This window comes from Drosophila arizonae, chromosome 4 (assembly GCF_054131065.1).
Source record: "Drosophila arizonae isolate 15081-1271.41 chromosome 4, UAZ_ARI_1.0, whole genome shotgun sequence".
In the NCBI taxonomy this organism is placed as follows: Eukaryota; Metazoa; Arthropoda; class Insecta; order Diptera; family Drosophilidae; genus Drosophila; species Drosophila arizonae.
In genome coordinates this window covers 27432952-27458265 of record NC_142924.1, presented here as the reverse complement: position 1 = coordinate 27458265, position 25314 = coordinate 27432952, and the positions used below count along the sequence as shown (strand labels likewise).

The 25314-nt window shown below is 38.8% G+C and overlaps 1 protein-coding gene and 1 long non-coding RNA gene across 8 annotated transcripts in view; one reads left to right on the top strand and one right to left on the bottom strand.

Moving 5' to 3' along the window:
* Window positions 1-25314, top strand: part of Pka-C3 (Protein kinase, cAMP-dependent, catalytic subunit 3) — a 124191-nt gene that overhangs the window by 59246 nt on the left and 39631 nt on the right. The gene's annotated exons all lie outside the window — the stretch shown is intronic.
* On the bottom strand, window positions 13778-25310 carry LOC149269527 (uncharacterized). Its single transcript, XR_016270008.1, has 2 exons — window positions 22030-25310; window positions 13778-19180 (listed from the first exon to the last, which is right to left on the bottom strand). It is a non-coding gene; the product is annotated as an uncharacterized LOC149269527 (long non-coding RNA).

Sequence of the window (25314 nt, the reverse complement as noted above, 5' to 3'; positions counted from 1 at the left end):
TTATTGAGCGTACGAATTCAAATTTTGCATTTAGGTTACCGGTTGCTCGTTAAAAGAACTGGCCAAAAATGAGTCTACGGCCACTAGGGGCGTGGCAATCGGCATTTATAGTGCCTATATTGCGGCATTTATATGCGTCAGCTATCTATTTATGTATTTGTTCACATAAGTAGGCTTAATAGGCATTGATAGCAGGGAAGGAAACATTTTTATAAAATGAATAAAATATAAAAAAAGCTAAAATATCAAAAAAATTTGCAATTTACAAAAAAGAGTTTTCCGCGGGATTTGAACTCGCACCCCAGCCGAAAAGCATGTACATGTCAAAATATCTAAAATAAAGATCGCCGACGCTTCAGCCTACAGCACCACCGCGTCGTTTTGATGAACAGCAGTTAAAACAAAATCACATTATTGTTATGACGCCACATAGCAAAGAAAAGCCAGTGTAGAGGTTGGAAATTCAAAAACAATGCAAAGATAAATCAATCGCAGCGAGATTCTTAGAATATGCTACAGTACGCATTTATGTGTACATACATAAGGCTGGAATGCTTGATGCTATGCGTGCAGACTTACATAAATATATAAATATGTATGTATTTGCGTATACATATGTATGTATTTGAGGGCTATTTAAGAAGAAACAAATTTAAACTTATAAAATTATTCGACTAAGAAAACGAAGAGTATTAAGTGCTATTCATTCAAGCTCGCAAATAAAATAACACCGAACAGGTTCGAACCTCCTACTCTAACATTACTTGCGTCACCCTTTGCACCCGCGCTACTGCTTTGCTTGACCAGCCAATTGCTAAAATAGTATAGCTTGGTAATAGAGCGTCATCAGACAAAACTACAGTAACGGCTAGAAAGTCCAGAAATCAATCGAAATTCTAAGAATGTGAGAAAAGGCGCGCTTCTGTCTGTACGCATAGTATAGACGATGAGTGTGTGCACATGTATAGGAAAATTGCGCTGATCTGCTGCTAGCTTGAAGCCGGTATCCAATATATGGATATAAATATATATTATTAAAAGTCAAAATTGTATAAATTATATACACATGTATGTAATTTGAATGCAATGATGCAATGATCATAGCAATAACTATCGATGATTTTCCAATTTTAATGGAATCATGCCCTGTTTTTTGTTGCGCACTAAATTTGACATTTCTGGTTGACAGCGTTTGGGCTGTGAATTAGCCTTCTGCAATCGGTATGGGCGATACCGACTGCAAAGTTCTTACTTGTTAAGTATAAGTTAGTTGACTGGCAGCGGGCCAACGCGATGAATTTCCCTTTTGTAGGTGCCAGATTTTGTCTTAATGAAATCTACGCGCACCCTACCACCTCCGCCGGCTATGGTTTCTGCGGCACGAGCGTTGCTCCTTGCCTTGGCGTGAGCATTTCGCCGTCGTTGGGGTTGCTGCTGGGAGTGACCATTGGCCGCAAATTGAGCACGGCCTCGACCTCGACCAGCAAGGTGGCCACCTCGTCCTACCGTAAGATTGCGCTGCCCATTGCCTTCAGCAGTAATCCCTTGGCAGATTTCACTGCCGCTTCCCAAAGGCCGGGGAGGAATGAAGACATATTCTATCCCCCGCTCCGCAGCAAACATTTCCATGTCCGCTGTGTTGCCATAGAACGTACTCTTGAGGTCCAGCGTGCGTGCAGCACCCACGAAATTGGTGGCATTGTCGCAACAAAGCTTCCGGACAAGCCTACGTCGACCAACGAACCTGGATCGAACATCAGAAATGAATTTGAGGTTAAATTGGTGACTAATTCAAGATGCACTGCCTTCGAATTAAAACAAACAAATATGGCAATATACATTTTGACTGACGATTTGCCACGAATTCCCAGCGAAACTAGTATTGGACCATAAAAGGCCACTCCACTGATCTCAAATGGCTTGTAGCGAAAACAATGTACACATTTTCGGACTGCTGCAAGCCTCTCGAGTATTGACCAGCCAAGCCTGCTGACGAAGCAGGCCCATTAGTACTAGTGGATTGGCGTGGCAATGAGAGCGATGCAAATGCTCCAAATAAAGCGTCACGAAACGACACTTTTTTGGAAGCAATAAAGGGAATTTGGCATTATGTGCTAGTGGTGCCTTCAATAAACGACCTCCTACTCAGAAGCCGTAGGAAGAAGTGAAGAATGACTCTCTTGTTTTCAATTGATAAAGCGGAACATATATGCAACTATGTGGATTAACTTAGACAATGACGAAGTTGATTCAATAAGTTGTATGACGGGATTTGTTACGTCATCGACCGCGATCATAGTAATTGCAGTTCTTAGTTGTCAACTCTTGGATGGTTGCAACGCGATTAGCAACGAATGTGTTCAAGCTAGATGAATGCATTCGCAGCCAATGAAGCACAACCTCCGAGAATGACCAAAATGTGACTTGATTAATCGGACAATCAAGTATTTTCTTTACCGCATCCCACAAGGTAGCTAACAATTCTGCAGCACACAACTCCAGCCGCGGAACAGATTTTGTTTTCAAAGGCGCTACCTTAGATTTGGTGACTAGCAGCCTGGTAGTGATACCCTTATCTGTTTGCATTCTTACGTCTAAACAACAACATCCCTTTGACATCCCTTTGATTTAAGTGTGCCAACGTAACGATTTAAGTGTGCCAACGTAACGTAACGAGTTTAGATTTGAGAAACACCTAGTTACTGCCTCAAATTCTTGCCTCATTTGAACAGGCAATTGGTCATCCCACCCAAGTTTGTACAACCACACTTCTTGTAAAAGGACCTTCGCACGAGTTACGATCGGACTTAACAAACCTAAGGGGTCGTATAACCTTGCCACAAATGACAAAACGGATCTTTTGGTTTGTTGAACTTCCACTGGATAGTTCATGGAGTATCTAAAACTGTCATTCATCGGATTCCAAGTTAATCCCAATGTTTTTGTGTCCTCTTGATGACCAATGACTATATCGTTTCTAGCTGGTTGTGCTGCGAGTTGTTTACAATTGGACGACCATTTTGTGAGAGGAAACCCAAACGCTTGAAGAATTTTTATCAAGTCTAGATGCAACACGCACAATTCTTCAACGTTATCTGCTTCTGTCAAGTCATCAACATATAAATCTTGGGCTAACGATCTTGCAGCAGCTGGATGAGTGAAAGCATGCAAGTGGCTTAGATGTTTTAAACATCGAATTGCTAAGAATGTCGCTGTCGCTGTCCCTTACGCTACAGTATTCAAGCGAAAGATTTGTAACGGATCAGTGAGAGTTTCCCTCCACACAATAATTTGAAAGTTGCGGTAGGACTCGTCAAGTTCAATTCGACGATACATTTTAGCGATGTCTGCTGTAGCAACCCAAGGACAAAGTCGAAATCTTAACTGCGGCTGGATGGTCGGACCCACATTGAGTAGATCATTCAGCGACAATTGAGATGAGGACTTGTGTCTTAGCACGCATTGATATGGGATGAAATGATGCGGCTCTTTCGGAATTTGATTGTCACTTGGGCTCATGTGACCCAAGGTCAAGTACTCTTTCACAAAATCAATGTACATTGGCCGAATGTCTGCTTGCTTGCTCATTCATCTTTTCAAGGCCAGAAAACTTCGCTTGGCTGTGTCATAAGGCGTACCAAGACAATGTGGGCTTAACTTGAATGACAACGACACTCTGAACCGACCCGAGGTAATTTGGCAAATAGTCTCTACACATGACTTCTCGCACAGTAGTTGCTCTGGGGTATACAAATTCGAATTAATTGATTTTGGCTTTTCTTCCAACTCCCAGAATTTGCGAACTATTGAATCTATAACTATGTCGTCGTTTACGACACTAATGAAAGTCGACGAACTATTAGCTGCATTCAATGTTCGGCAGCGACCAGATACAATCCAACCAAAGGCAGTCAATTGCAATGTTGGGCTGTTATCAGGTCCCTTTTTTTGCCTTATCTTAATATATCAAAAAAGATATCAGCACCGCGCAACAAATCAATACGTTGTGGCTTGTTGAATTGAGGATCAGCTTGATCTGTTCAGTGTGCTTCTCTGGTTGATACGACGAAACGGAACGTAACACATTAAAGTCTGTTCGGATTTCTAAGTCGTCCGTTCGGGACGCTATCGAAGCTTGAACGCTGTGCCGAACAGATGACTGACAATTAGAAATGCCCAACAATTGAATCCCAGATCTTTGCCTTGTTAATTTCAACTGTTTCGCAAGTTCCTCAGTTATGAATTCTACTTGAGAACCGGAATCTAAAAATGCTCTAGCTAAGTGATAAGATCCAGATTGATCTTTTATCTTCACAACTGAAGTTGCCAAAAGAACTTGATCAGAGGCTATCCGTGCGTGATTTACAGATGAAATCTGTGACGAAGTGACACGAGGGACTGCTGATACAACTGCTGAGCTACTTTGAGCTGCCTCAGAATTGTATCTATGCAGTATGGTATAGTACGGCTTAGAGTACACACGACAGTGGGCTGATTTGCAAGCAGCAGCTGAGTGTCCTGTTCGCAAACAATTTATACAGAGCAGATAGCTCTTTGCGAACGCAAAACGTTTCTGACAGGGTATTGCTGCGAATGACGAGCACGAGTGAATGAAGTGATCATTCTTTTTACAAAACACGCATTTAGGACTCTGTGGCTAACTTGGCCGAGCGACTGCCAGTGAAGCTTTCCCAATTCTTTTCCTATTGTTTAAGGCAGCTTCACAATCACACAATGGAAGTTTATTGTAGTTATGATTCTCTCATCATTACTAAATGGATGAGCATGGCGTTTGAAATCTGCTCTGTGACACTGAGCTTATCGATGCACTATGGGTAAAAATACCGATAGTGCGGCATAAACCAAATTTTTTTTTTAATCTCGAATCCGCAATTTTTTTTTTCCTTTGGGGACTGCCTGTAATGTTTTTAGCTTTGTCGGAGTAAGCTGATTCAGGATTGCATTGTGAATTGCGAAAAGTGTGAGAAATAATTTCCATCTTTCAGCGTAAAAAAAGACCATTGCAATTAATATTTACGAAAAAGTTTAATTACGAAAAGTTTGTCCAAAAGTATGCTAAATTATATGTTTCAAAAGATCTGTTCCTCTTGATTTAGTGTGAAATACGTCAATGTGTTACTAATTGAATTTTCAGCCGTAAGCTTAAAAATATTTCTGTTTCGTGGAAGATAACTTATTATGTTAGAATCCGTTGTGAAATGTTTAAGTGGCAAGTTATTCACTAAACGTTCCTTAATCAAATGCTATAAAGGGGTTTTCTCCTTTTTGCTCCATTTGGCCAAATATCGTATGTTGCAGATACATACGTGATTTTGCTAGGAGTTTGGAACAGCAACAATAGGCAAGAAAGCGCTGCCAGAAATTTTATATTGGAAAATGTAAACACATAATATGCAAAAAGTCTAAAATTGTATATTATTTATTAAATACTAGTTGTCCCTGCGAACTTCGTACCGCCTAACAGTCTCTATATATATAAAACAAAGGTTAGTTGTTACAAAACTTATAATTTGAGATCTGCTGCACCAATTTTCATGGTTTTTGATTTGTTGGATTTGTCTCCGCCCCGAATAGCAGAATATATCTTAAAAATACTTTTAATTTAGGAATAGTTGAAAAATATGGTATTTTCCCTAAAAGTTCTTTAATTTCGGAGCTGTCAAATTTTTTTGATCAAAATCAGTAAGTAATGTCGTGTTACTTTTTAGCTGAACTAATTTAGGCTTCTATGAACGTAATGCAATAATAAAGTCGACATTCATTTTCAAATGGCTCTACTCGTTTAGTGTAATCTTTTAATGATATGTTTATGCGAGTTATATCGTTTGTAACATTTTTGTATACGGCCAACAGAGCTTCGACACGCTCCGATGATGACTCGTAGACCGTAGACCGATTCTTTCCTCGCTTGCCAGTCATGATGCTATAAGTGATGCTCAGTTGAAACCAATTTCAATCAAAAACAATTTTTTTTTTTTTTTCAATTTTCAATTTATTTCACTCTTTGTTATAATTACATGATGTTGTGAATGGTATTTTACAATGTTTGAAGAGTTTAGGCTAATACCTAGTCCTTTTCTGCTAAGTTATTTATTTACATACATGACATATGGATATGCGATAACATTATTATTTGGGTTCAGGGTATGACAAATAAAAGTTTACATAATGTATGACAACAAGCGAAGAGCAACTCAAGAATGTTAGCAAATGCGCGCGATCGTAATAAATCTCAATATATTACGCTGGCAGACTGTTACAGACAGCTGTTAACGATATAGCAAAGATGACAACCAGAATGTTGAGTGACTATTAGTGTAAGTGGTCTATTGAGTGAAACTTAACTGTTTAGAGCAATTGAGTGCAATTCATTCAAACATACACATGCACAAACGAGAGCGCGCCGGTATGTGCAAGTGAAAACGCAACGAAATTGCAAGCTAGAATACCAAAGATTAGTGCAGATCGAGCTCATACGATGAGCGCAAAGCGAGAGTGCAAGTTTTGACCAACAATAAATCCAAGTGGCGAAAGCAACTACTGAGCGCAAAGCAAGAGCGCTACTGTGCAAGCGATATTGCAAGTAATCATGCAATGAGCGCGCACTAACATGTGCAAGCGGGACAGTAAAACGAGAGCGCAACCATATGTGCAAGCGCGAGTGCAAACGATATTGCAAGCGAGCTAACAAGTGATGAGCATGAAGTAAGAGCGCAATTTACTATGTAAGCGCGAGTGCAAACGATATTGCAAGCGCGCATGCAAATGAAGAGCGCAAGGTAAGAGCGAAATTATCTGCGCAAGTGATGCGCGGAAAGCGAAAGTGCGAGACGAAAAAAGAAGCAAAGAAACTGTAACACCCTAACGGCGCCAAACAAAGCTTGAATTAAGCGAGGCAACAGAGAAAGAATTAGAATTTCAATACATATCAATTCAATTATATGCAAATGCCTTAACAACTGGTTTCCCGATAATGTTTTAATCGATAACAAAGTAACGGGACAATATATTGATTTTTGAAGCAAAACTCGATATGCGTGTAGCACACACGGATCTAGGAAAAACAAGTAAGAACGTTGCAGTCGGACGTTACCGACTGCGGAATATTCATTCACATCCCATCAGCAATTTTGCAGCTAAGTTTAGCTCTAATACTGTATAAAATGTAGTTTTCCCCGATTTGCCACTACCCTACTGGGCGTGGACACCTCATTTTTAGTCAGTTGTTAGAAAGAGATAACTGCAAAATTTTAATGCTTACGCTAAAAAAAAAAATGTGAAAATTACAGGGTATTTTTCGATATGCCACGTCCCTAAGGAGGCGCAAAACTGATTTTTGGGTCATCGCTAGAGGAAGTTACAAGTAACTTAACTATCCAAATTTGATGCTTTTATCAATTATACTTTAAGAGATATAAACTTTTGCGGTTTGCCAAGCCCCCTGTTGGCGGACATGTTTGCGAAAAAGCTTTTTGGTCTTGGGTGGTCAGCCTGAGTATATATATATATAGTGTCAACAATATAGCAGAATTTAAAAAATCCCTACATCTTCAGATCCGATTTGCCACGCCCCTAATGGGCGCAGACATATAAATTTGATTTTCTAGATACAGTTAAATCCGATTTGCCACGCCACGATATATCCGCCTTAGCTCGTGATCTTGGGTGGTCGATGATCTGATCTGATCTGATCTACATTCCAAATTTTAGCTTTCTAGCTCTTCAACTAATATGATTTCTGCCATTTCGCAAAATTCATTTTCCGATTTTCCACGCTCCTAGTGGGCGGATCGGGAAAATTTTAACACTTTATAAATCGGAGATATACACGAGTATGTGTTCCAAACTTCAAGTCTTTAGTTTCATTAGCGCCGAAATAAACTGCGTTCATACGGAGAGACGGACATTGAACGAAATCAATATACTAATTCACTTTCGTTAACAAGTAAGAAAACTCATGTCGAGAGTGCTCCACTAGATACTACCCTGAGACCAATTAATAAAAATGCCCATTCAGTATGGCTAAAATTTCAATTTCGATGTATTTCAAAATATAAATGAAATACAAAACTCACTTAATAAAATATAAAAATATTTTGAACCAATTAAAAAAAATTAACATAAATTGCAACGCTCAGCTACTCACTACGCCATCTCACTTTCAAAAGCCGCTTTGGCAAAACTGAAATAGATTCACTGCTGCAGCGCCATCTAGCAAAACTAAATCAAACTATCTGCTGATGGGATTCTAAGAATCTGCTAGTATAAATACGCACATTTAGTATGGTTAGAATTTAAATTTCGGTGGATTTAAGGGAAAACTTGTTTTTAAACCCTGAAGCCATTTTCAATGGGAAATCAGGGTATAATGGTTTTGTTGAAATGTATGTAACAGGCAGAAGGAGGCGTAGCAGACCCCATAAAGCATATATGTTCTTGATCAGGGTGACGAGCTGAGTCGATTAGCCCTGTCCGTCTGTCTGTCCGTCCGTCTGTCCGTACGCATGAACGCGTCGATTTCAGAAGATATAAGAGCTAGAGACTTCAATTTTTTTTAACGTAATGTATTTAATGTATTTACAGCGCGGCTATCGAGTTTATCATTAAAAATCGATAACTCATTCCGATCTTTTTTTTATCGATAAAAACCCTGATCGAAAAGCAGTTATAAAATTATATCTCCTACACCTTAATTGCTAGAGTCTCCAAATTTTTAATGTATGCTTATATGCAATTTATGCAATTTCGGTTTTTGTTAAAATTTACCCCCCACAGTTTTCAGTAATTTGTGTTTGATCCCAATTGCCAATATGAGTTGCTGCAAAAAATCTTGCAGTTACAGGCAGGCAGTTGATTCTGCTCAACCGCAATTTATAAATTGCTGGTTGTGCGATAATATGATGGATGTTTGTGTCCCTCTCTGCCGTATTTCGCCGGTTTCAAATAAGCCACCTTGGTTTACCAAAACACTTTCGAACTTAAGAAACATTAAAACCAAATGTTTCAGAAATTATAAAAAATCTGGTTCAAGTGTTGACTGGTCCAAATATTCCATTGCCAAGTCAAATTTCAATCTTTTAAATTCTAGTTGTTATGAGAATTATCTTATACGTTGCAAACGTCAGTTTGCTCGAGATCCCAAACAATTTTACTCATTTGTTAATTCGAAGCGTAAATCTTCTGGTTTGCCGTCCTCATTTGTCCTTGGTGGAGTAAAAACTTGCAATGACCAGGATTACTCTGATCTATTTGCTGATTTTTTTCAATCCACTTATTGTTGTGCTGATCTCTACATCAACTCATATTCATATTCACTTACTGAATTTGGGTCTATAAATGCTCCTAAAGTTACTGCAGCCTCTCTGGCTGCAGCCATTAGGACATTGAAATCATCTTTCTCTCCTGGTGCATCAAAGAGTGCAGTGTTTCTCTTCAGTCACAACTACTAAAATTGTTTAACTTGTCCTTGGATACTTCTGTGTTCCCGTCAATTTGGAAAGATTCTTTTATCATTCCCTTATATAAATAAGGTGGAAGATCTGATATTTCCAATTGTTGAGGCATTGCCAAATTATCTGCTATTCCGAAGTTATTTGAGAAAATCATAACATCGGCCTTGCAGCATTTTTGCAAATCGATTATTCAACCATCTCAACATGGTTTTGTTCAAAATCGATCAACATCCTCTAATTTACTTGAGTTTACTTCGCTCGTTAATGACAGCTTTGGTAAAAAAAATGCAAACTGACTTCAGTAAAGCATTTGACTCAGTACATCATCACATATTAATTCTTAAGCTTGAACGCTTAGGATTTTCTCTTAGACTTGTGTCTTGGATTTCTTCCTATTTAATAGGTAGAACCCAAAGAGTCTTGCTGAGAACAGCTATGTCTAAAGAGATCTTTGTATCGTCTGGTGTACCTCAGGGTAGCCATTTGGGTCCATTGCTCTTTTCCCTTTTCATAAATGACCTTCCTAGCTGTATCTCATATTCTACTATATTTATGTATGCTGATGATGTTAAACTTTGCCTTCCATACTCCAATGCAACAACTGCGATGGCTGCTCAACAGACGCAGCACCATGTCACTCAGAGCTAAGAGAGCGGTTTATGTCCACTGTGTAGCCCCAATTTGGCTCTACGGTGTGCAGATTTGGGGAATATGCGAAAAATCAAACTATAAACGCATACAGGTCCTGCAAAATCGTGTATTGCGGCAAATTACAAACTGCCCATGGTATGTGCGCGGCTCAACTCTACATCGAGATCTGAAACTGTTTACTGTGGAGGAACAGATTGGGAGACACACTAGCCGATATAGTGATAGACTGGCTAGACACCGGAGCAGACTAGCGAGAAGATTGCTTCCTGCGAGACCACTAAGGCGATTAAAACGCTTGGGTTTTGCCAAAAATATTAGATAAGTTTAGTTTATTTGTAAGTCCTCCTGAATACATCAGAAGGTTAGGTTCTATATAAATAATCTAATTGTGTTGTTAAGGTACTAAACTTGCATTGTACAGATTCAGCGCTTAAAATATATATACAAAAAAAAAAAAAAAAGTGAGCAGCTGATTGCCCAATGCAATTTCCAGCACTACTAACAGCTGTTAGAGTGAATGCACCTGATTTTTATTATTGCGCAAGTGTGACGCCTAAAGTGACAAAATTTACGCGCCCACAAAAGACAAGGAAAGGAAAGAAGCCCTGACGCCAAAACAATGACGCTATCGCCCCCCCTCTCTTGCACCACCGAATTATACCGCTTGGGAATTCCACGAACCGCCGCGCAGTAAGTCTCTGGTAGTTTTTATGAGGTCGCTGGGTACGCCGCGCCCACAGCAAACACGTTGACTTCAGTTCTTTCCACTTTCGCAGGGGAAAACACAGTTCAAGCTATTGTCTACGATGGATCACGATGACATCGACCGCACTCCGTGAAAACGCAACTCGAACTCCTGTGTGTGTGTGTGTTTTTTTGTTTTTTTTTTTTTTTTGTTTATATTCATTTATTGACAAAATTATATAACAAATTGCAATTTGCGTGGTGGCTAGGATAGCGCGCGGTGCTTGCGGGACGGCCGTAAAGCATTGCTTCGCAAGCACTATGCGCTACCTTAGCCTGGGACAGCTCGTCTTCTCGATCGCTCGGCTCTGCGGAGCTCCATCATCACCGTGGCCGCGAAGGTGCTTGTTAGTTCCCAAGCTTCCTCCGATTCCAGCATGGCGTTGACTAAGTTGTCCGCTCTGATGGAGCGGCCCACTGCCTCTTCCAGACGACGCCTCTCCTCCAGGAACCGTCCACATTCGAAAAGAATGTGGTTGGCGTCTTCCACATGCCCTCGCTCGCACCAGGGGCACTCGTCAGATTCCTCGTGGCCAAAGCGCTTCAAATAGCTCCGAAAGCATCCATGACCCGAGAGGATCTGCGTAAGGTAGAAGTTAACCTCGCCATGTTTACGGTTGACCCATGGTTCAAGGTCCGGGATGAGCTTGTGCGTCCACCGCCCTTTAGCTGAGCCTTCTTTGCCATCGTGCGATGCTGTTCGCCCTGACAGCGTTGAGTCGCGTAGGCCCGTGCGAATAAAAATATTTTGAAACAATTAAGAAATATTAACATCAGTTGCATCGATCGGGACTCGAACCGCGACTTCTCGATCGAGCGTCATGCAGCTAACACACTAGGCCACCCCACTCCTGCTGCTGGCGCTGGCAAAACTCAAATAGATTCACTGCTGCTGCGCCATCTACCAAAACTAAACGAAACTAACAGCTGATGTGATTCAACGAATGTTTCTAGAAGAAGTTTGAATGTATGTGTGCACACGCATACGATGCTGTTGTAGCTGCTGCACGTGCGTTTGTTAATTGGCCAAATATTTGATTATTTTTTATTAATTTTTGGCTGAACGGAATTTAATGAAACTTTCAGCATATGATCTACATATTATATTGAATATTTGAGAAATTTAAAAAAAGAAAAATCATTCACAATTAGCTATAGTTGCATCTGATTTGAACATGAATGTTTTTACTCGATAAAAACATAACGGGATGATTCATCGAATTTTAATTATTTAATAACTTTCTTGTGGATGGACTGTCTTTATGAAACTTTCAGATTTTGAATATAATATGGATATGCATGTATTTGCTAAAGCAACTCTCAGAGAGAGTTCTCAGTGAGAGTTAACAGACGTGTTTACTATTGTGCTCTTCAATTATTCTTGTTTTCTTAGTTAATTATTCTTATTAAATTTCACATAATTGCGGTTCGGTTGTATATAGCAAATATCTATATTTTCCTGTGCAAGGTTTGATCCGTTGTTCACTGTGTTTTTAATAATTTGCTTTTTTAATTTGTGAAGCTTTGTGTGCAGTGTCGGTTCATTAGTTTCATTATTTGCATTTCTGCTTTAGTGTTTCTATTTGTTGGCGCTCTCCCCAGTTCACTCTTTCTAAGTTTGTGTGAGTGTGTGCATAAGTTGCTCTCACTATCTACGGTTGTTGTATTTGCCTCCCTTGAATCTTTGATTTTTGTGGTGTGCAAGTATACTCTCTCGCTGAGGACTTTTGATCTGCTCTGTAACGGCTGTTTTTGTTGTTGACTCGCTCTCTCAACATATATTTTCGTTGCGCTCTGTGACGGCTGTTTGTTGTTGGACTCGCTCTCAACACATTTATACCTCTCTTGGTTTTTACATTTCTGTTTACATTCAGTAATTTTGTGATCTATCCCAATTGCCAATATGAGTTGCTGCAAAAAAGCTTGCACTTTCAGGCAAACAGTTGATTCTGCACAAGCGCAATTTATAAGTTGCTGGCTGTGTGATAACATGATGCATACTAAGTGTGCAGGTCTTACTGGGCGTGAATATGACAAGATTATGTCTACTTCTAAAGCTGGTAGTGGAGGCATACGCTGGTCTTGTCCGATTTGCTTGGAAAAACAAATAAACTTTTCTAAAATGTATAGTGCTGTGAGGGCTCAATTTTTAAAACTGAAGAAGATTTCTATGCAGTTGACCAGTGACATGGCTGCTGCTGAGGAAATCTTAAATCAGTACGGCTTTGAAAGCCCTCTCTCTCAATTGGATACTCCTTTGTTGTCGGTAACTCCTTCTGTAATAGTACCGTCAACTAATTCGCTTGCTCCTCCCTCACCTTGCGCTTCTGTTTTGTCGTCTGCTCCCAATTCTCTAGATCCTCCTTCACCTTGTCCCATATCTGTTTCTCCTATTGAGGCTTCTATTGAAACTCAAGCCCCTGTCCCAAATTTGGATGTTACTTCTATTGTTGCTCAAACAAAGAGTGACAATAAGTCAGCCTCTCAGAGCATTACCTTATCTGTTGTCTCTCCTAGAAAGCAAGTTTTCTTATCTAGGCTTTCATCTGACACTACCATTGAGGCAGTATCGGCTTTTATCTCAAATAAGATTCCGGCTAATGTTTTTATATCGAAGTTTAGTTTTGCGACACCGCGTGAAATTGCTTCGTTCAAAATCAATGTGCCTGTAGAATACTTTAAAACCCTTTGTGATCCTAATTTCTGGCCACCTCATGTAGTTGTTCATGAATTTAAACCCAAAAATCGTAACAGATCGATGCCCATTTCAGTAAATTTACCTTCGGTGCAATCTTCATCAAACGTTGTACCAAAAAACTAAATTACTTACAAACCTCTTCTCAGCTGTCCCTGATTTATCAAAATGTACGTGGCTTAAACTCAAAACTTAAAAGTCTTTTCTTGCATAGTTTCAGTGTACAATATGATATTATCGCTTTCACTGAAACATGGCTAAGTAGTAATATTCATAATAGTGAAATTCTTTCAAGTAATTTCACTATTTATCGACTCGACCGTTCGTCGCGCAGAGGTGGTGGGGTGTTAATTGCGGTTAAGTCCATTATCCACTCTGAATTGTTTACCTTTTCGTCCCTTCATGATGTGGAGATTATAGCGGTTAAATTAACTCTCCCATCGTGCTCATTATACATCACATGTTCTTATATCCCTCCCTCTTCTGATGTACAAGTTTATGCTCACCACATAAATTGTATTAAACAAGTTAATGAACATGTAAATGATAGAGATTGTCTTCTTGTGTTGGGTGATTTTAATATTCCGAACACTTCTTGGTCTTCAACTTGTAATGCAAATTACTTTATTCCGACAATTGATCACTATCTTTTTGATGAATTGTTTAACCTGTCTATGTTTCAGATGAACTCTATTTCAAACCATCTTAATCGCACTCTTGATCTTGTGTTTGTTAATCATGATTCGCTCATTAATGTCGCGAGATCAACTCCTTTCTCCTTACCTGAGGATATATATCACCCCACTTTAGAGGTTTTATTAACTATCGATAATCCTCCCTCTACTACTCCAATGCCTTCTAAACTTAGTCGCTGTTATCGTAAATGCAATTTCGTTTTGCTTAACGAACTAATTAATTCAACAGACTGGTCTATTTTATATGAATCGGTTGATATTAATTTAGCAGCATCGTTTTTTTATTCTACCTTAAACTCTATTCTGGATGTTTGTGTCCCTCTCCGCCGTATATCGCCAGCTTCAAATAAGCCACCTTGGTTCACCAAAACTCTTTCGAACTTGAGAAACATTAAAACTAAATGTTTTAAAAATTACAAAAAGTCTGGTTCAAGTATTGACTGGTCCAAATATTCCATTGCCAAGTCAAACTTCAATCTTTTACATTCTAGCTGTTATGAGAATTATCTTACACGTTGCAAACGTCAGTTTACTCGAGATCCCAAACAATTTTTCTCATTTGTAAACTCGAAGCGTAAATCCTCTGGTTTGCCGTCCTCATTTGTCCTTGGAGGTGAAAAAACATGCAATGATCAGGATTCCTCTGATCTATTTGCTGATTTTTTTCAATCCACTTATTCTTCTCCTGATCTCTACAGCAACTCATATCCTTATTCTCTTCCTGAATATGGATCTATAAATACTCCCAAAGTTACTGCATCCTCTCTGGCTGCAGCCATTAGGACATTGAAATCATCTTTCTCTCCTGGTGCTGATAATATTCCTAGTTGTGTGATTAAAGAGTGCAGTGTTTCTCTTCAGTCACAATTACTAAAATTGTTTAACTTGTCCTTGGATACTTCTGTGTTCCCTTCAATTTGGAAAGAATCTTTTATCATTCCCTTATATAAAAAAGGTGGAAGATCTGATATTTCCAATTATAGAGGCATCGCGAAATTATCTGCTATTCCGAAGTTATTTGAGAAAATCATAACATCGGCCTTGCAGCATTTTTGCAAATCGATTATTCAACCATCTCAACATGGTTTTGTTCAAAATCGATCTACGTCCTCTAATTTACTTGAGTTCACTTCGCTTGTTAATGACAGCTTTTCCAAAAAAATGCAAACCGATGTTATTTATACGGACTTCAGTAAAGCATTTGACTCAGTACATCATCACATACTAATTCTTAAGCTTGAACGCTTAGGATTTTCACCCAGTCTTGTCTCGTGGATTTCATCCTATTTAACGGGTAGAACCCAAAGAGTCTTGCTGAGAACAGCTATGTCTAAACTTATCTTTGTTTCGTCTGGTGTACCTCAGGGTAGCCATTTGGGCCCATTGCTCTTTTCCCTTTTTATAAACGACCTTCCTAGTTGTATCTCGTACTCCACTATATTTATGTATGCTGATGATGTAAAACTTTGCCTTCCATACTCCAGGGCAAATGGACATCTTCACCTTCAAGATGACCTAAATGCATTTCAACTTTGGTGTGTGGCAAACCAGCTTGACCTAAATTGCTCAAAGTGTATGACAATGACCTTCAGTCGTACCGTTCCTCTAATTGTTGATTATAAAATTAGCAATATTTCCTTACGACGCATCTTTACAGTCAAAGATCTTGGTGTGTTCTTTGACTGTAAACTTAACTTTAATCTTCATATTTCTACCATCATTAATGAAGCCAAAAGTGTGCTTGGCTTTATTAAACGTTGGTCTAAGGAATTTAAAGATCCTTTTATTACCAAGCGCTTATTTACTTCGCTTGTGCGTCCTATTCTAGAGTATTGCTCTGTCGTATGGTCTCCGCAACATAAACTGTATCAGGATCGTATCGAATCGGTCCAAAAACAGTTTCTTCTCTTTGCCTTAAGAGACCTTAGATGGGACAGTAATTTACGATTACCGTCTTATCATAGTAGGCTCCAGCTAATTGATCTTCCATCGCTAACCAATCGCAGAACAATTTTAGGAATTGTTTTTCTGCATAAATTGATTAGTGGTGATATTGATACGTCCTCTTTGTTGGGTCGTCTAAATTTTTTGGTTCCGTCCCGAGCAACTAGACACTATCGTCCGCTTCATTTACCTGTGTGCACTAGGGATTATTCTTTGCACAGTGCGTTTCATGTTCTTTGTGTTAATTTTAATAAATATTATCACGTTTTTTCCTTAGAGCTCTCTCCTCCTAAAATAAAAAGTGTACTATCAGCTTATCTTAGGGAAACCACTCACAATGCCCAGGCATAAGCATTGGCATACGTTTTTGCTGCTAATGTTGTGTTAGTGATTTCTCAATTCTATTCTTATACTCTATTTTTGGCTCTTCCCTTTCTCTTTTCTTTTTATTATTTCTTATTCTTTTTATTAACTTTTCTTGCAACTTCTTTTATTACCGTCCTTTTTCTTTTTCTATTCTTTATCTCTTCTTATTTTCTTTTTTTTCTTATTTTTATTATTGTTTTTTTTTTTTAACTTTTATTTATTTATTTATTTATTTTTTTTTTTATATTATTATTATTATTTTTTTATTTTTATTATTATTTTAAGAATTATTTTAATTATGCTCATATTGTTAATAACCTACATTTTAATATTTTATTTTTTTAAGTTTCTTACTAACACTTTCTTTTCATAGCTTCAATAGTATCACTGACCATATTTGGCTGTGAGACGTGGGCATAGCCGGCCGGACTGGCAAATAAAATACCCCCATCGGGTTGGTGTTACTATTTGAAATCATATCGTGTACTTTGTATAGGCTTTTTTAAATTAAAATTGACTCTCGTTTTTGTCAATAGCTTTAAGAAATAAATAAATAAATAAATAAATAAATAAATAAAAAGTCTCTAGTATTCGAAATACGCCTTTTACAAATGTGATGGTGGTGAATTAGGGGTGTGGGTAAATTTTGACAAAAACCGAAATCTTACAAAATGCATACAGTCTGTTGAAGACTCTAGCTTTAAAGATGTACGAGATATAATTTTAAAACTGATTTTCAATGTTTTAAATCGATAACAAAATGACGGGGCAAGACCTAGGAAAAAAAATTCAAAAAATTCAAAAGCAAACTCGACGTCCGCGCTGTATATACGGTCATTTAAAAAAAAAAAACAAGTAAGAAAACTCTAGTCGGGAGTGCTCGACTAGATACTACCCTGAACCCAACAAATAAAAATGCCCATTTAGTAAGGCTGAAATTTCAATTTCGATGTATTTAAAAATATAAATAAAATACCAAACTCATTTAATAAAATATAAAAATATTTTGAAACAATTAAAAAAGTTAACAACGGTTGCACCGATCGGGATTCGAACCGCGACTTCTCGATCGAGCGTCATGCAGCTAACACACTATGCCACCTCACTCCTTCTAGTGGCGCTGGCAAAACTCAAATAGATTCACTGCTGCAGCGCCATCTACCAAAACTGAACGAAACTATCTGCTGATGCGATTCTAAAAAAACGCACATAAAGTATGGTTAAAATTTCAATTTCGGTGTATTTAAAAATATAAATTAAATAGAAAACTCATTTATGAAAATATAAAAATATTTTGAAACAATTAAAAAAATTTAACACCAGTTGCATCGATCGGAACTCGAACCGCGACCTCTCGATCGAGCGTCATGCAGCTAACACACTAGGCCACCTCACTCCTGCTAGTGGCGCTGGCAAAATTCAAATAGATTCACTGTTGCTGCGCCATCTACCAAAACTAAACAAAACTAACAGCTGATGTGATTCAACGAATGTTTTTGTTGTAGCTGCTGCAAGTGCGTTTGTTAATTGGCGAAATATTTGATTATTTTTTATTAATTTTTGACTGAACGGAATTTATCATGCGAATACTTATCATGCGAATACTTATAAGTCCTATTGCATCTTAGTGACTTAAGTGTATATTTGTCTCCATCTAATACATCAACAATCAAAAACGGACCTTTGTACTTGGGGTCCAAGTTAGTTTTATGTCTCTCTTGGGCCTTAAGTAGGACATGATCTCCTATCTTAAACTTTACGATTTTAGCTTTATCTTTATCATATTTAGTTTTATCATATTGAGCATTGCGTCTCATATTATTTTTAGCTTGTACCCTGACTTGCTCTAAATCTACGCAATGCTCCTCATCGTCAATAGGCAAGAGACCAAGCGGTCGAGATACCTTTCCAATCAACAATTCTAACGGGCTATACTTAGTGACACGACTGTTTGTGCTATTTATAGCTAATTGTATCTCTCCTAAAGCGTCTTGCCAGGAACGCTGACTAGTTTCCACTGCTGTAAGCATGTTCTTTAGTACACTCATGATGCGCTCTACTTGTCCATTAGCTTGACTGGCACCGGTCGCTACCAAATGTAAATCTATTTGATTACTTGAGCAAAAATCTTTAAAGCCATTACTTGAAAAGCTTCTGCCCAGATCTGCAATAATACGATTGGGTCCTCCAAAAAGTGCTATAGCAGATTTTTCTTCAACGCAACGTGTGATGAACAGTGACATATTCCTTCACATCACCTTTGCCACTCAACTTGCTCCTAATGTATAATGCCAGGGTATTTCAATTTTAGGAATGTGATTCATTCCATTTGTATTTTCCGGACGAAGGCTTATTGCTTCATGCTCATGATAAATTACAGACTATCTGAAAGCATTCGATATCACAGGTACACGTGTCTTACCATTTCGCTGAATAATAGCAACACGGTTAGTTTCATATTTTCTTAAAACTTCGATTTGAGTTCCCAGCGTTTGATCGTTTGACTATGTCCATTATGTTCATATCGCGTTGTTGCTCCGAAAATAGCCAATTATCTGTAATTTCTGCTAAGTCAACACGAACTTCTTCTACTTTTCTTATAATTTTGACTTCTGCGGGCAAAGGATTTCGGGACAGAAAATCTACATGAATCATTTGGCATTTTTCGAACATTTTCATGGCAACACTTATACATTCAATTATCTTTAAGCGACTTTATCAAATATCTGCCACCACCTAAAACTTCTTCCACCAAAATGTACTAGAGATCCGTACCTCGGAACACACACATCCGAGCACCACGATCACGCTCCGAAAGTCCCACCACAAGAGAAACCATCCAACAAACAAACTCCCACAACACCGGTCTCAACGCAGCGCAGCCAGCAAAGCGGATGCATGCGCCACCGTATGCGTACACAAAAGTGCGCAGAATAACCAGAACAACAGCCCAAGGAGCCAAGGGCATCAACCAGTCGAGCAGTCTCGACCGAGTACTCTCAGTTGTTTCATATAGCCTTTTGTGCAAAGCTATCTTTAGCCAAGGACTAATACACCAGAATCAAAGATAATTGGAAAGCTCTCACCTCGGATCAGTATACTTATCTTCGATTCATCTACCACATATATTTCAGCTACAGTCGGACATCAATTTTCAGCATCAACGTCTGCCACGTCAGCGTTAAATTTTCGTAGAATGACGTCATACATACATACATTTCAGATTAATGGTTATCTGATCTAATTTCCGATTTTCAATGGGTTCAGGGTATAAAAAATATATGCATATTCTCTTTATGTAAATAAATTTTTGAGCTATCATCCTGAGTATATTATATTAGTGCTCAAAATATAGCGGAATTAGTGGAAAACGCTATATATTCATAACCGATTTATTATGCCTCTATTGGACGTAGATATGTCATATTTAGTCAATTTCGTAAAATTGTGGAAGGCCCTGAGAGCGCCGGCAGTTCAGAAGATCGTGGAATCCTTTGTATACGCGGTACTGGAAGAAATTAGATCCGGTAGGCCTGCTACCTTCTGACAACGGCATCGATTGAGTAGGAAAGTGAATAGCTTGCTCGCCAGAATACGACATGAAAGGTAGCTGAACATCGCAAGGAGCACGGGGGTCTGGTTGGAATGTTGAGCCTGAATGAATCATTCTCACTGTCCGAAATGCTGTTGGGAACTCGGAATAGAAGAATTTCCTCATAAAACACAAAAAACATAAGACAAATAAGACTCAAGTTCTGTATCTTTCGAAACGGAAACTTAAGTAGTCAAGAAGGAGACCGCTTTCAGTGTCGTCTGTGAAAGTAGACCTAGAAGAGATCCAAACATATTTGGTTAATAGCCTCCCTTAATAATAGCCGGAAGGATAAATAGGTATATAAAGACAAAAATTTCCGCTCGGGGTAAATTTACTGAATTTTCGGAGGTTTGTTTAACAGGAGTTTTGGAATCGGAGACGAATGGAGGTTAGCCAGATCTGGGACGATGAGAGTAGAAGTCTTAGTTTTAAGAGAGACAATCTCTAAGGAAAGTGGATTCTGAAAGAATTTCACCTCCATGGCTTTAACTTTCGCTACTACCAGCTCCCTGGCTAAGTGCTTTGGAATGTATTTCATAGTGCGGCTCTAACTTCTCCCACGACGTTGACCTAAGCCCGTCGGCTTAGAACTGAGCCGCCAGAGTGGAGCTCTGAAGAATCAAAGCGGTATAGAGTCAGAAAGCGACATTTTTGAAACAGACGTGCGGGTTGAAACGTACGACTTACGTTTGCGATTTCCTAGACGGAAGTTAGATGACGGCGATTTCTGATTTGGTTTATAGTTTTAAGCCACTAACCATAGAACACATAGACCGGACAAGTAGTGTAAAGCGTTTTGCCCATTTTTTTAAGTTCGGGCTACGAAAATATGGGAACACAAAATCAATACTCTTCGTTGCATTGGTGCGCATAATGAAAATGTTTTCGTGTCGAGCAGGCACCCACACACTGTCCCTTGCTACATGTACTATGTAAATTTGTATGCCTGTGTGCGAAGCTCTTGCTGCCTGTAGTATTTTTAGAGCCCGTACATATTTAAGTTACCGACAGACCTTACAAAAGGGCATTGCACCGACCCAATTATATCACGGCCCCAGTGCATGCACTTTCGACACGTGCGCTATGTCAGCACAAACAAACCAGCAACGCAGCCGCAACCGTGGGAGCCTATCGTCCGCAGTACAGCGGTACAATTTTAAACTCCACGGTACGCATCGAAGATAACATATATAAATCAAAAGTCATGTCCTTCGCAGAAGCCACCCCTCCATTATTCCAAATCATGGCGGAAACAAACAAGATCGACAAAGTACTCTCACTGCAAATGCTCAAGGAAATAAATATCAACAACACGAGAAAATTAGAAACCCTGAAGAGCAGCAACAATATAAGAGCAACAGTCAATATAACACTCTCTGGCACTCCACTGATAATTATGGTAGTGGCCGGATACTTGCTGAAACGGAAGACGTCAGCCACCACAGTCCAAATCACAACATCCAAATCAGAGAAGAGAGAAAATGTTCAATTTTTCTATATTGCGACCGAAAACGTCCGCATCTAAGGGGGGAAGAGTTAACGATAGACCCTACAAAAGGGCAATGCATCGGCCCAGTTATATCATGGCTCCAGTGCACTGGGAGCCTATCGTCAGCAATAATAATAAGATCAATGCACTTGGCCAAAACACATTCTGGCCAACGTTTGCATATCCGCCACGCGCGCCTAGTCAGTACCACCGTGGGAGCCATCGTGTCATAAGACACCTATCAGCAGCAACAGCAGTGACCACGGCGGCAGCGACGCCAATATAAATATAAATATATAAATAGTACTTGTGTAATTATTCTTAAGCTAGTTCTAATCCAGCTCCGAAAGTAATAAAGTATTTTTGTTACTAAAAACCCGCTTTCGAATATTTAATTGGCGCCCGAGTAGGGGCCCGCGATCATAACCACGGAAAGTTTACACGTCGGAAATCATAGTACAAACTATTGTTCGCGAGAGCACCTATAATACTGCTTGTGAACGTGACGAAATCGTTAGTGCCTAATTCGCAACTATCGAAAACGGTAGTGCCTAATCTGCAACCAACGAAACCTTAGCAACGAACATAAATAGTGCCTAAACCACAGCTAGAAACTACGACTACGACGCAACTACGACGTGTTCGTGAAAGATCGATTCAAAAATACGTAAACACGGTGCAACCGTCGTCCAAAAAAAGCATTCTTGCCACCTATAAGATCTTCAGTAGCAGATAACCACTAATCCTGGAATCTGAGGAAGAAGAGCAATCCGCACCATCCTCGCGGGTGTCAACAATGTTAAAAATTATATTGTTAGTATTGTTAATAAGAATTGTTAAAATAAAGAAACTAAATGAGAATTAATGAATTAAAATATATTGAAAAAATAATTTAAAATATCATATTAACAAGTAAGAACGGGCGTTACCGACTGCGGAATACTCATTCACATCCCATCAGAAATTCAGCAGCTAATTTTAGCTCTAATACTGTATAAAATGCAGTTTTCCCGATTTGCGAAGTCCCTACTGGGCGTAGACACTTTTTAGTCAGTTCTTAGAACGAGATAACGGTACCCAGTTAGGGTAGTTTGCAGTTAGTTTGAATGTTACTCTCAAAAAAATGTGAAAATTACAGGGTATTTTTCGATATGCCACGCCCCTAAAGTGGCGTAAAAATTATTTTTGGGTCATCGATAAAGGAGGCTACCAGTAACTCAACTACTAATTTGAAGCTTCTAGCTCTTAAACTGTAGGAGATATAAACTTTTCTCGGTTTGCCACGCCCCCTATGGGCGGACATATATCTACCATAGCTCGTTGGACTTGGGAGCTCAACCAGCATATATGTACATACACCAAATTTGAAGTCTCTGGCACCAATAGTTCCTAAAACATACCAGACTTCGAAAAATTACTAAATCTTCAGGTGCGATTTGCTACGCCCCTAGTAGGTGTAGATATTATTGTTTTTTTCACCCATCTTTATAGAATCGAAACATCAGCTCACATCGTTCAAAAAAAATTATTCTAGATGTCTAATAGGGCTGCAATCGATGGGGTCTATCGATAGTATCGATGGATTTGGGCTTTCATGATATATCGATTGTTTTTTCATCCATCGATAATTTACTACTTGGTGGCGCCACTAACCAGAGAACACATAGACTAGACAACTAGTGGAAAGCTTTTTGCACGCTTTTTTTGAGGCTTTAACACCCCAGACAGCTTTGGACTCGCTCGGCTCCTTACTTTTAGGTTCGAGCTACGAAAAAATACGAACGCACAATCATTTCGCTTCATGCGCTCGACAGAGATGGTCAACTTTTGAACAAAAGATCCCTCTATGCTCAATGTTTCCCTTGCTCTCTCTCTCTCTCGATGCTCTCTGCTCTCTCGAATGTGTATATGTATGTATACATGTGAGGCTCACATTGTGAGCACAAGCAGCAGCTCACGAAAATTGAAATTTCTTCGCAGCAAGAACCCATGTCTTCCCTTCTGAGTGAAGAGTATACCGAACTTTTCAAACCGTTTGCCATGCGTTTTCGTTATTATTTGTGGGAAGAGTATGAAAGCGTTGGTGCGCATAATGAAAATGTTTTCGCGACGAGCATGCACACACACACTTACAGTATGCTACATGTACTATGAGCATTTGTATGCCTGTGTGCAAAGCCCTTGCTGGCTATAGCAATTTGAAATCCTAGCATTTGCATTTGGTCGATCTTGTGAAGTGCTCACACTTACATAAATATGTTTGATTGTGTGTACGCAGGGGCCGCCATGCTCACAAATGATGGGGTAATCATTGTAGAAGCAGTTCAGAGCCTTTATATGTATGTGCAAGTGTGTATGTTTATAAGTGTATGCATGCGACATGAGCATTGACGTGTGCCTACGACAACTTAGAATTGTGTGAACGATTTTGGGTTTGACCGGAAGAGGCGCTTTTATTTAAGTAGCTGACTAACTAAAATAACAAGTGCACTTCCTATTACTTTTATAGGTATTTTTTAATTGTATGATTTTTATGACATCTAACAGATGCACTCTTTAAAATGGGTCCATTTAGCCAGTATATGTATGTATGTACATACATATGCTTCTTATTAAAAAGGTAAATTTCACCTGTATATGTGCAGGTACAAGGGATCGAAAATCGCATTCCAATTTGCCCACAGGGATTGATCAGGTACTACATTTTTAGCAAAAATCATTCTGATAGGAAAACCCACAACCATTGAAATAAAATCATCTACTTAAATGTAAGCGCGCCTCTTCAATTAAAACCCAAAATCGTTTAAAATTTTATATGTTAAATTTATTACTTTTATTTATGATTAAGTTTTTAAATGATTGTTAAAATGTCGTCCAATAGTTCCAATATACTTTCTTCATCATTAATAGCATATTTGGAGCTGTCGCTTATATTTGCCAAACATTTTTTTGGCAGCACATAATTATGGCAGCATTTATCATGCCTTTGTAATCCATATCTTTAATATTTTTCTAAGTTTGTATAAAGAGTTTTTATAATTTTAATTATAGGCCCAGTGCAGCCTCATGCTCCTCCGTCTTGTCAAATTTTACCACAAAAGGCAACTTGTTTTTTTGTGTACACGCACCCATCGCACTTATATGTTTTTTTGTGGCAGCGTGGTGGCGCACATCATAAAGCTTCGCGCCAATAGTGCACTTGCAATAGGCGCAATAGGCCCTTGTTGAGTCTGTGTCATCCTTGCGAATCCACTCTTTAAACTCCCCACTCAACCACACATCGCGAAATTTTTGGGTATACGTTTTTGGCATATTTTATAAAACTTTTAATGAACCTAACAAAACAGCATACAATTTAAAGCTCAGCGCACAGATGACACTCGATCACTTTCGATGAATTTGTGAACTACTTATTGTTCACAACTATTGAACTATTGTTCACAAGTTTGTGCATTTATCGATATTGTTATGATTTTGAACAAGTTGAGTTCTTTTTAAGATGATGTTATTGTGAGATCACAAAAATCACAAAATTGCTAAAAGTTGCATAATTTTTTTTTTAAATAGCTATATTTGTGGCTAATAGCAATTAAAAAAAAAATTGCAAACTCAAATTCAAAATTGCTAGATCTAGCAACTTAATGGCTAAAATGGCAGCACTG